Source organism: Petaurus breviceps, unplaced genomic scaffold (genome assembly GCF_028583685.1).
Source record: "Petaurus breviceps papuanus isolate PSGF00001 unplaced genomic scaffold, PetGlider_PUasm1.0 65, whole genome shotgun sequence".
NCBI classification, from domain to species: Eukaryota; Metazoa; Chordata; class Mammalia; order Diprotodontia; family Petauridae; genus Petaurus; species Petaurus breviceps.
The window spans coordinates 3,214,402-3,228,079 of NW_027186436.1; the positions used below are offsets into that span (position 1 = coordinate 3,214,402).

General features: G+C 35.1%; 1 non-coding gene across 1 annotated transcript; it reads right to left on the bottom strand.

Moving 5' to 3' along the window:
• Window positions 1–9,205: 9,205 nt before the first annotated feature.
• On the bottom strand, window positions 9,206–9,308 carry LOC138173840 (U6 spliceosomal RNA). The gene has a single exon (XR_011171547.1). It is a non-coding gene; the product is annotated as a U6 spliceosomal RNA (small nuclear RNA).
• Between the last annotated feature and the right edge of the window lie 4,370 nt (window positions 9,309–13,678).

Below are 13,678 nucleotides of genomic sequence, written 5' to 3' on the forward strand. Positions count from 1 at the left end.
TTGATGTAATTTGAATTTCTCCTGTTACCAGTCATTTTGAATACTTTAAAGTCATTGTGTGTATATGTGTGTGTAAACATGTGTGTGTGTGTGTAAAAGTATGGATAGATAGATGTGTAGTCTTTTATTCTGAAAATTGCTTGTTCCTATTCTTTGACCACTTGGAGGATGACTCTTATTCTTATAAATTTGTATTAAGTCCCGATAGATTTTAGATATTAATCTGAGATTTTCAATGTACAGGTTTCCCCCCAGTTTGTACCTTTCCTTTACATTCGAAATATGCTGCCTTCCTTTTCTTCTATCCCTCTTTTCTTCTTTTCTTTCCTTCCTTCTCTTTTTTCCTTCTTTTCTTTTTTCTTTCTTGCCTTGCTCCCTCTCTTCTCTCTTTTCCTGCCTCTTTCTCTCCTCTTTTTCTACTTTTCTGCTCCATTCTATCCTTTCCTCCTTCTTTCTTTCCTTCTTTCTTCCCTCCTTTTCCCTCCCTCTTCCTCCTATTCCACCTTTCTCTCCCCTTCTCTCTCTCCTAAGTCTCCCTATTTCACTCAGACTAGAAATGCACTATTCACTTATAGGTCCAACCACACTGCTTATCAGCATGAAAGCTTTGACACATTCTGGCTCTGATCTGGGTCAGTTCACCCCTCCTTTGCTGGCCTGGCCACAATGGCTCCCCATATATTGGTACCAGACCTGGTATGGTTTAAACCTTATCTAAACCTATTGTTTTAAACCTTATTATAGATCAGGAGCTACTGAACTCAAGGGATCCATTAGCCTCAACTTCAAACTCCCCTGGTAGCTGGGATCACAGGTATGTGTCTGTTTAGACATGCTTTTATTTTCTGTAAAAATTTTCTCTTTGCACATAATAAAAATCATTTACTTGATTTGATTATTTCATTCATTAGTGGTTGAGATCTTTACACTTAAATACCATTGTGAAATATACAATTCTGTCGTCTTCTATTTTAAAAAAAAATAATATTTATTTTTAATATTCACTTTTTAAAATTTTGACTTCAAAGTTCTCTTCTTCCTCCAGTATCTCTCCTACCCATTGAAAAGGCAAGCAATATGGTATCAATTATACATGTGAAATCATGTAAAATATATTTCCTTATTAACTGGGCTGCAAAAAAGAAAAAAAAAGATAGTGGGGGGGAAATATACTTCAATCCACACTCAGAGTTCATAATTTCTCTATCTGGAGTTGGAGAGTATTTTTCATCATGAGTCCTTCCTTCCAATTTTTTAAAGGTATACCTTTATAATCATAGCATTCTAGAATTAGAAGGGACATCATAAGCTATTTAGGAACATACACATCAAAATCAATTCCCAACATAATATGCATGATAAGTAGTCATCCAGTCTCTGTTTGTGTTAACAATAAATGCTTATTGAATATTTGATGAAATACCTCCCTTTAGAGACCCAATATTACTTGAAACAGCCCATTATACTTTTGTACAAACTCATCATTAGGAAGTTGTTGGAGGTATTGGTGTGGTTTTTTTTTAAATTGGTGTCAGGTAAATTTTTCTCTTCGTAGGTATGAGTTATGTTGATCCTGGTTTTGTCCTTGAAGACAAAACAGAATAAATCTGCATGACTCTTCTGCATGAGAGTCTTTAATAAACATACAGGCAGTTCTCTTGTTCCCACTGAGTCTTCACTACGATCTTTCTAGGATCCTTACATTTGACATCATATTTGCTTTTCTCTGGACATATGCCAGAATGTTCTTTCTAAACTCTGGTGTCCAAAATTGGATCCAATACTCTAAGATGTGGTCTGACTAGGGCAGAGTACAGAGGGACTAGCACGATATTCCTGGAAGGCATGCTTTGTTAATGAAGACCAAGACTGCATCTGCTTTTTCAGCTGCCACATCATACTACTGACTCATATGAACTTACACTTTACTAAAAACCTCAGGTTTTTTTTCCAAACAAACTGCTGCCTAACCATGCCTCCCCCATCTTGTCCTTGTGGGACTAATGTTTAAAAATCAAGCATAACATGTTACATTTATCACTATGAAATTTTATTTTATTCAATTTAGTCCAATGCTGTAGCCTATGGACTTTTGCTTTTAGATCCTGACTCCATCATCTAGTAAATTTACTATCCCTCCAGGCTGTGCAAGAGCTATACATTTGATCTATTCCATATATCTATTTATCAAGGTCACTAACAAAAATGTTAAACAGCACAGAGAGAAGCACAGATCCCTTGGGCATTCCACTCAAAACCTCCTGCCAAGTGACATTGATCCACTAATGACTTATTTTCAAATCTAACCATCCAATCAGTTCCACATAACTATATATTGCCCCATCCCTCCACATTTTCCTCAAGAATTGTATGAGAAATTTTATCAAATGTCTTGATAAAACCCAGATGAACTATCTACACTAGTTAAATAATCTAGTTAAATATAGAAAAATTCTCAACTGCCCCTTGGACTAGCAGTTCCCTTTAAGCCAGAGAACTGCAAAGCTCAAAGTCTGGCCATCTGTGAGCACTACACATCATCTAAATCAGTTATATATCAGAACAGAGCTCACAGCAAAACAGTTCAGATTGACTCTCTAGGACAGGTAAATCACCCTGACTGGATTTTCACTGACTGGGATTATGCATCTCCAAATTAGCTTGAAGGGTCTCTTCCAATTCAGCAAAGCAGCAGTAAGACCTGTCTTTCCCCTTTCTGCTCTTCCCTCTCAGACCAGAGGGGCATAACCACGTAACAAGTACTTCTTAGATGCCTTACCTCCCTTTACCTCTAGGGGGCAATGAAAGGCAATAGCTGGAAAAGAAACTCTTCCTATTCAGCATAGCAACTACAGTATTCAATCAGGAACTAGTAACCAACGCCTTCTTATCCATTGAAATTTTATTAACAACCGATGACTCCTCCTGCTGATCTCTTCAAATAGCTCAGACAGAGCTGCTTTTTGATCCTCTGCTGCTGCTTCTCTTCCATGTTCTTTATCACTCCAACTTCAGCCTCAGCCTCCAATCAAACAATAAACATTTATCAAGTGCGCCCCCATGTTCCCGGCCCTGTGCCAAGCACTGGGGATACAAAAAGAGATAAAAAGCAGTCCCTGCTCCTTTGATTAGATTGTAATTTGATGGATGAGACAACATGCAAGCAAATATATACAAAAACAATTTAACAGAGAGAAAATACCAGAATTAAGAGAGGTCAATCACTTAAAAAAATGCTAGTAATCAATGATTGACTCATTGTTTACTTATGAACCAGCATCTAGGCGAATTTCACCTAGGAAATCCCCATTTTTTGTTTCATCATCTCTCATATTCTAAATAGTTATGTCTTCATTTTTGAGTTGTACCCTAAAATGGTATGCACATGAGCCCAGGGACCCAAAATGCTATGTGCTTTGTGTGTATTTCACACAATTTGAAATATTGTGTATTTCAAAATCATCTTCCATCTCATTTTGTACACTTGAAAATGTGTCTTTATACTCACGTATTACCAGTTTTCTCTGCTTTCTTTAAACAATAAAATTGATCACATATAAACAAAAGCCTTACCCTTTACAAAATAAGTCAAACTTTTGTAATTATGCCACAGTTCATTTTCTATCCCAAATGGTCCCATCCAAAAACTATGTTCCTTTATACAACTATTTTAAGATTTTAGTAGAACAAAATTCTTTTCCTATTCCTTTCAGACATCAAACTGTTCACCAATTAACACTTTTTCTTTACATGAAAGTACTTTTTCTGTCCCTTTCAGCACTAAAAACTACTCTATAGGAAAGAATTTACATTAACTGCCTTATATACACATGAAAATATCAAGACCCTAAGAAGTACAGGAATACCTTTAAATAAATTAAGCAATAATCAAATATATGGCCTCTTGTCTCTGTCAGAACTTCATCTGCTAAACCAAAAGACCATAGGTGCTACTATTTACAGGAAAAAAGAGGAAGACTTCCTTTACCATCACTCTGTCCTTGTGTCAGAGATCTGGCCTCTTGAAATGTTGACTCTTTAAAACATTTAAATAGATTTGAGGAAGGGTTTCAAAATCAAAAGGTACTTGTTAAACTTCTATCCATTCTCCATACTGCTCGGACATTTCTCTCTCATCAAATTTTCCCTAAAATATTTTGTTTCAATATCTCATTTGTCCCCATCACATTGTACTTTGTTTCATACTTCTGTGTATATTACATGTTCTTCCTATTAAATTTCAAGCATAGGGAAGGCAGGTATTGTATCATTTATCATGATTGTTCAGTGGGTGCTCCCTGGCTCCCTCTCCCAGAGGCAGGCCTACTATATTTGCCCCTCTGGGTTCAAGGGTACCCTGAGAGATTAAAAGACTGTCTCTATACTATAATCACCTTGAGCCTGGACCGGCCATGTTCCCTCCATCGGTTAAGGGTCCATGACTAGTACCTCAGTTTCATCTCATCCCCTAACATAAGGTAGCTTTTTACAAATTTATTTCAAAGATAAAGTGAGAATAATTTTCTCCCATTGCTTCAGAGGCATATTCTCCCCTCCACTAACTTGATCTCTAGGAACAATAGGCTCAATTTAGCTCAGTGCCTGGAGAGTATTGATCCCAGTATGTGCACATACAAAGGCAACATCTCTCCTCAATTAGTCAGTAAGCATTTATTAAGTACCTACTATGTGTCAGCTATTGTGCTAAGCACTAGAGATATAAAGATAGTCCCTGTTCTCAAGGAACTCATAGTCTAATGGGAGAGATAACATGAGAACAGCCATAGTCAAACAACCTATAGACTATCAGATAAATTTGGATGTGTTCTTGTCTCATCTGCCACTGGGCTGGGCTCTGAGAGGTCTCTCCTGAAGGAAGGTAGCTCCTTGTTTCTCAGAACATCAATGCTATGCTGATCCCAAATACAATATACCTGGAAACTTGACTGGATCCTTCCCCTCCTCCTGACCACATTCAAAGCATAAACATACCAAATTATCGAAATGTATATTTTACAACAAAGAAGGTGTTGAGTAAGTTTTGAGATGAACACTTCCTGGATGACACTGAATAAACTAAACATACTTTGAGACTCATAGAGACAGCAGGACGCTGAGGAGCCCTCCAGACCTTTAGAATTCACACAGGGTCATAGGTCTCACTCCCTTCACAGTTCTCCAAGGTCCTGAAAAACTGAGATAAAGAGGAGATGAATGAAGCTGATAGGCCTTTTTTTAAAACGTCCACTGCCAGTCAAAAACCTCCTCTTAATTATATAGTTGGCCAACTGGAACCAGGTGCAAAATGTCTACAGATTCTTGACAGTCTCTCCAAGGGACTTCCATTCCACATCATCTAATCTTCCCTAGAAGCAGGACCCAGGATCCCCAGCAAATCCACATGGAGGAGAGGCCATTAGAGGCACTCTATGCATGAGTCAAACACCTGTTTCAATTGGATTCCCAGAATCCAACTTAGGACTTTAACAAACAAAAGATGCTTTAAAAATGTTGAGTTGAATTCAATTTTTAAAAATTTAATTAATTAATTTTCTGCTGTAGTCTTCTGAAGGCTTTCAAACTGATTTCATAGGAATTGGGGGAGGGGAGGAGATAACCAAAGGAGAAAGGGCACACATACAAAAAGACAAACCAAGTAAAGATTAAACATACCTAGGTCACTTGAGGTATGTGAGGGGCAAAGGAGAGCTCACCCTTCTCCCAGGGAGAAAATAACAACTCTTATTTATAAAGTACTTTAAAGTTTATAAAGCACTCCATCTTAGGGAAAGAGAAGGGAAGGGGGGGAATTTAAAACTCAAAAGTTTGTGGAACTGAATGTTGTAAACTAAAAATAAATAAATATTTTTTAAAAGAAAAATTTATAAACCTATATTATCTGCTTTTATCCTCACAACAGTCCTGGGAAGGAGGTACTTGTCTAGCTATGAGGAGCAACCCAATTTTTATTTTCTAAGTTTGCACAACAACATTTTTGGTGATCAGTTTCCCTTCAATTATTCTTAAGCATGGGGCAATGTGGACCATGGAAAGATGAATCTTTTCATGTGGAAGGAGTTGGTAAGAAATTGTTCCAGATGTTTCCATTCAGTATAATACAGGCATGTCATTTTTCTGCAGTATGTGAACATGTCACTTTTTGATGTATAACAAACTGCTCAAAACCTCAGTCTTGTGTTGAGTGTGTATGTATGTGTATGTGTTATAAAGGCAAATAATTGAAATGTTATACTTCTCAACAGTATAATTTTGTTTTAACATTTTACTAAAAGTAGCTGTTTCCTATAAATTCTTAATTAATGGATAAATGAATTACATACTTCAACTTCCTAAAAGGACCAAGTTCAAGCATATAAAAAATTATTTGGATTTTTTACATGGATATTTACCAAATAAATCTTTGGATTTTCATTCCCCCTTAATTTATTTTGTAATTAGTTGTATTTATTTATTTTTAATACAACACATATGAAAATTTGCTTTGTTAACAGATTGACTTCTGAAAGGGAAGGCCAGAATGTATTACATATCTGCAAATAAAATAACACTCCAGAGAACTAGTTCAGTCCTTTCATTTGACCCATAAAGAACTAAGTCCCAGAAAGGAAAAGTAACTTGACCGAGGTCTCATAGCTAAAATACAGATCTCAAATCCAGAGTTTCTTCCTATCTACCATTTCCCTTCATGTCTCTTCATACCCCTGCCTAGCTCAGCCATAGCAATGATGATGAGGAAGCACAGTGCCTTGAATGTAACAAGAATTTAACAAATATTTGTCAAATTGTATTAAATGTAATTGAATTTAAAGAGCAATTGAATAATTCTTCAAGAAACATAACTGGATCGTTCCCCTCCTTCTGACCACATCTGAAATATAAATGTACTAAACTGTCAAAATGTATATTTTATAATACAGCAGACATTAAGCAAGGTTCAACACGAACTTCCTGGACAGTACTGAAAAACTAAATGTCTTGTAATATTCAAAGAAATGAAGAATTAAAGGTATTCTTTTCTTATCTGATGATAAAGATAATGGTGATAATAATTCAGAGCTTTGCTGCCTTATCATGATGTTTCATGGTCTAAATTCTTTAAGGAATGATAAACCAGTACACTGCTAGCTCTGGGTGGGTTTCATAAAATTGCAAAAGCTTCCAGTGTGGTCCCAGCACCTGGCAGGGTCTGCTCTCCAAGAACCTCCAGGGCTAAATATAGAAAGGTTCAGCTCCATTGGGGTGGCCTACTACATGATAAATTCTTCATCCACAACAACTCAATAATACAATTAACTTACATTTACAAAACACTTTCCTCCCAACAACCCATTTCCCATTTCACAGAACATGTTTGTTTTATCTTTCTCAGGGAGCTCATTTATAACTCATTCAATTCTTTTTCTAAGACAGGGTTGTTGAAGTATTCTATTTCCTCTTTTGTTAATCTGGGCAATTTATATTTTTGTGAATATTCATCCATCTCACTTAGATTTATTGGCACACAACTGGGAAACATAACTCCTAATAATTACTTTAATTTCATCTTCATTGGTGAATTCAGCCATTTTATTTTTATACTGATAATTTGTTTTTCTTTTTTTAAGTAAAATCAACAAATGATTTATACTTTGTTGATTTTTTTTAATAAAACCAGCTCCTATTTTACTTTATTAGTTTAATGGTTTTCTTACTTTCAGTTTTACTAATCTCTCCTTTGATTTTCAGGATTTCCAATTTGGTGTTTACTTATGGATTTTTAATTTGTTCTTTTTCTAGTTTTTCTTAGTTGCAAGCAGATTTATTGATATAAGCATTAAAAATATAAATTTTCCCCTAAGTATTGCTTTGGTTGCATATCATAAATTTTGGTATGTTGTCTCGTTGTCATTCTACTTAATATTATTGATCTTGTGATTTGTTCTATTACTCACTCGTTCTGTAGAATTAGGTTGTTTAGTTTCCAATTAATTTTTAATCTATGTTTCCACACCATTCCATTGAATGTGTTTTTATTGCATTGTGGATTAAAAAGAATGCATTATAAAAGAATGCAGAATTAATAATTCTGCTTTTCTACATTTGGTTGTGAGGTTTTTATGCCCCCAATGCATGGTTAATTTTTGTGAAAGTGCCATGTAAAGCTGAGAATAAAAATTCTTTCTATTCCCATTCAGTTTTCTCCAAAGGTCTAACATATCTAACTTCTAAAATTCTATTATTGTTCTTGATTTCTTTCTAATTTATTTTGTTGCTTGATTTATCTAGTTCTAAAAGGAGAAAGTTGAGGTCCCCCATTGGTAAAGTTTTACTGTGCATTTCCTCCTCTGCTTCATTTAATTTTCCTTTAAAAATCTAGATGCTATTCCATCTTGTGCATACATGTTTAGTATCAACATTATTTCATTGTCTATGAATGTCTTTTAGCAAAATGCAGTTTCCCTGCTTATCTCTTTTAATTATATGTTCATATTTGCTTTTGCTGTGTTTGAGATCTTGATTACTAACCTGCTTTTCTTTTAACCTTAGTTGAAGCATAACAGATTCTGCACTAGCCCCTCATTTTTACTCTGCTGGGGCGGGGAGGGAAGGAGATATTTCAAGTGTATATCTTGCAAACAAAAATTGTTGAATTTTGGTTTTTTAATGCATTCTGCCATCCAACTTCTGTTTTATGAGTGAGTTCTTCCCATTCACAGTATAAGTACTCTCTGTGTATTTTCCTTCATCATATTTTTTTCCTGTTTATTCTTTTCATTCTCTCCTTTTAACTTGTCCCCCCACAAAAGTTTGTTTTGCTTCTGACAACTACCTCCCTTCTATCAGCCCCTTTCTCCCTCTCTTTTCCCCTTCCCCTACTGCTTCTCTATAGGGTAAGATAGACTTTTATACCCAATTAAGTGTGTTTGCTGTTATTCCCTCTTTGAGGCAATTATGATGGGAAGTAACTTTCAAATGTTGCTCACCGCCCCCATCTTCTCCATTATAAAAACTCTCCCTTTTGCACCTTTTTATATAATCCCCCTTTTTCCTCTTCCTTCTACCTTCTCCCAGTGCATCCCTCTTTTTCACCCCTTAATTTTATTCTTTTGGAATCATACCATTATGGAAAACTCATATCTGTGCCCTTTGTCTATGCATACTCCTTCAATTGCCCTAGTAATAATAAGGTTCCTTGGAGTTATGATAAAATATGGAATGCTTTATGAAGTTCTGTGTCATCCTTGTTCAGGAACCATGCTAATCTTCTCTATATCTTTCCAGTTTTAGTATATGTGCTGCCAAAGCAAGGACCCATTCCTGTTAAAAAAAAAAAACACTAGAAAGCAAAAGAATAAATTTAGCTTTCCTTAAAATGATAAGTAAAATCCATTTAAAACCTGGAGCTAGCATTATCTATAATGGGGATGAGCTAGAAGCTTTCCAATAAAATTGAGAGTGGAATAAGGATATGTACTAGAAATGCTAGTAATAGTAATAAGACAATAAAAAGAAATTAAAGGAATAAGCAAAGGCAAAGAAGAAATAAAATTACCACTCTTTGCAAATGATATAATGGTTCACTTAGAGAACCCTAGAGAGTCAACTAAAAAATAACTGAAACAATTAACAACTTAAGCAAAGTTACAGGATATAAAATAAATTCACACAAATCAATAGCATTTCTATATACTTCCAACAAAGTTCAGCAGGAAGAGATAGAAAAAGAATTTCCATGTAAAAATGATTTTATATGATATAAAATACCTAGGAGTGTACATGCAAAGATAAGCATAAGAACTATCTGAATACAATCATAAAACATTATTTGTACAATAAAAGAAAATCTACTTAATTGGAAAAATATTTGTTGTCCATGAGTAGACTGAGCTAATATAATAAAAATGACAAGACTACCTAAATTACTTTAATTATTCAAGGTTGTATTAATCAAATTACAAAATAATTATTTTATAGAGCTTGAAAAAATAGTAAGATTTATCTGGAGGAAAAAAGATCAAGAATATCAAAGGAATATTTTTACTGTTCAGTACTTTAATATTAAAAAGTTACTTTGTGTTTAGAAACAAAATATTAAATTTATTTATTTTTAGTTTTTCTCCATCCTTCTCCTTCCGCAAGATAGCATGCAATCTGATATAGGCTCTAGGTATGCATTTATATTGGGCATATTTTCACATTAATCATGTTGTAAAGAAAAATTAGAAACAAGAGGAGGAACCATGAGAAGGAAGAAACAAACAAAAAAAGAAAGAGCAAATAGTATACTTCAATCTACATTCAGACTCCATAATTCTTTCTCTGGATGTGAATAGTATTTTCCATCATGAGTCTTTTGGAGTTGCTTTAGATCCTTGTATTGCTGAGAAGAGCTAAGTCTATCAAAGTTAGTCATAACATAATGTTGCTATTACTGCGTATAAAGCTTTTTTTTCTCCTGATTCTGCTCCCTTCACTCAGCATTAGTTCATGTAAGTCTTTTCAGGTGCCTTTCCACCTCCAGGTAAGCAGAGCTCAACTTTAACATAAAGGTCAAAGTCAAGAAAAATGAACAAACAGAAAAAAAGGAATTTGACCATTAAAAAACTACCACAGTGTGAGGGAAAACTAAATAAACTCAAAAGAAGACAGCAACATGAAAACAGCTACAAAGCCTCAAAGAAAAATACTAACAGAATACAAGCCCAACAAGAATTATTGAAAACCTTTTTTTAAAGAGATAAGAATGGTAGAGGGGAAAATAGGCAAAGAAAGTAGAATGGAAGAAGAAAATTATAAAAGAAAAGAATCAACAGCTTGATAAAAGAGTCACAAAAATGAAGAAAATAATGCCTTAAAAACAGAATTAGCCTAATGGTAAAAGAGGCATGAAAATTCACTAAAGAAAATGACTCCTTAAAAAGCAGAATTGGCTAATTGGAAAAGGAGGTACAAAAGCTCATTAACAAAATAATTTCTTAAAAATTAGAATTGAGCAAGTGGAAGCAAATAACTCCATGAGACACCAAGGAACAGTAAAACAAAGTGAAAAGAATGAAAAAATAGAAGAAAATGTGAAATATTTCACTGGAATACAGCTGACTTAAAAAAAATAGATTAAAGAAAGATTTGAAAGCCACGATCAAATAAGGAGCCTAGACAGCATATTTCAAGGAATTATCAAGTAAAACTTCTCACTATCTTAGATTCAGAGAATAACATAGAAATTGAAAGAATCCCCCAATCACCTCCTGAAAAAGATACCAAAATGAAAACTCCTAAGAATATTATAACCAAATTTCAGAGTTCCCAGGTAAAAAAGAAAATACTTCAAGCAGCCAGAAAGAAACAACTTAAATATCATGGAGCCACCATCTTGATCACACAATATTATAGTGGCTTCCACATTAAAGGATCAGAGAGCATAAAATATGATATTCCAGGAGGCAAAGAAACTAGGATTACAACCAAGAATAATCTACCCAGCCAAAGTGAGTTTAATCTTTCAAGGAGAAAATAGATAATTAATGAAATAGAGTACGTTCAAGCATTCCTGATGAAAAGTTCAGAGCTGCATAGAAAATTTGACATGCAAACAAAAGACTACAGAGAAGTATAAAATGGTAAACATGAAAGAAAAATCATAAGGGAATCAATAAAGTTAGACTGTTTACATTCCTATGGAAAGATGATACATGTAACAACTAAGAGTTTATCACTATTAGGGCAGTTAGAAGCAGTTTATACAAACAGAAGGCATGGGTGTGAGTTGATTATGTTGGAATGATTTCAAAAAGAAAAAACAAAGATGTAGGAGAAAGAGGGATGAACTGGGAGAAAGAAGAAGGAACAGGTAGAATGGGGTAAATTTTCTCACATCAATGAGGCATGCAAGGAAGAGCTTTTACAGTGAAGGAAAAAATGGTGTGGGGGAGGTGGCAGGCAATGTTTAAACTTCACTCTCACTGGAATTGGTTCACAGGAAGAAATATATATATATATATGCATGTGTGTGTGTGTGTGTGTGTGCCCCTCTCGGTTGTTTATAGAAATATTACTTACTCAATAGAGAAATAGGAAGGGAAATGGAAAAAGAGAAATAAGGAATAATAAAGGGGAAGGCAGAGTAAGAGAGGTATGGATTAGAAGCAAAATAAACTTTTGAGGAGGGACAGGGTAATGAGACAGAGAGAGAGAGAGAGACAGAGAGAGAGACAGAGAGACAGAGAGAGAGACAGAGAGAGAGAGAGAGAGAGAGAGAGAGAGAGAGAGAAACAGAAGATGATGGGATTGCAAGGAATAAATAGCAAACATAATTGTGAATGTGAATGGAATGACATCACCCATAAAACAGAAACAGATAACAGAGTGGATTAGAAACCATAATCCAACAATATGTTATTTACAAGAGACATCCTTGAAACAGAAAGATATATGCATTAAAATAAAGCCCTGGAGAGCTGAAGCAGAATCTAATGTGCTTCAATTGAAGTGAAAAAAAAAAGTCAGGGGTAAGAATCATGATCTCAGATAAAACAAAAGCAAAAACAGAGGTAATTAAAAGATAAATCAGGGAAACTGCATTTTGCTAACAGGTATCATAGATAATGAAGTAATAGCAAAAAATTTGCAGCAAGTTTTTCTGATAAAGACTCCATTTCTCAAATATATACTAAGTATAGAACTGAGTCAAATTTATAAAAATAAGAGCTATTCTCCAATTGATAAAAGGGTAAAGGATCTGAACAGGCAGTCTTTAGAAGAAAAAATCAAAGATAGCTATAGTCATATAAAAAATGCTCTAAATCATTATTGACTAGAGAAATTTCTATTAAAACTCTGGGGTACTGTAATGGTAATGTAATTTTGAATTTGAAGATCCCTTTGTTTTGGCAAAAGTAGCAGATACTTAGCACTTAGTAACTGATCAAGCCTCTGTTGGGGAAACAGAAGGTATGAACTCCTGTCTAATGTAACAGGAAGGGGTTGGCTGAAGGAAGTAGCTAATGCTGTATATATAAAAAAAAAGCCCCAGAGAAGCAGTCAGAATTTTCTTGAGACCAAGACCTGGTGGCAGAACAGCTGCAGAAGAAAGGAGAACTGAGTCCTGAGAACTTGTGGTGGTGGTGGAGCTTCTTCTGAACAGGAGCCCAGAGCCAGGAGCCCAGGTGACTGAATCATGACTTGGATGCTGAGACTTGTTTGTTTGCGGCTTGGTTGAGCCTTGAATTCCCTGGAGCAGAAATAGTGAAGGATCTGACATGGACCAGACCCTGTGAACTTCAGTGTGGAGCAATATCTGACCAGCCCAGAGAGCTGTTCAAGGAACCAGGAGCTGTCTGCCATTGAACACAGGTGACAGTCTGGTGAACCCAGGTAGAATCTGGGACCATGGAAGGGGATCCAGGGAATGTGAGAACAGGCTCCAAGTCAAGATGAAAAGACCTCTCCTTGGGTACTGAGTAATTATGGAATTATAGTTTACTAGTGACTTAAGGGATGGAGGGTTTTGTATATGATACTTAGTAAGACTTTGCTGAATTGAATTTGACTGATTGTACTTTGAGTACTTTGAGATATTGTTACTGATAAGTGACTGATTGAGTTAATCAAGACTTTGCCCCATGAGTGGAAGACTTTGACTGTGTACTTTAAAACTACTGATAAGTGACTGATTGAG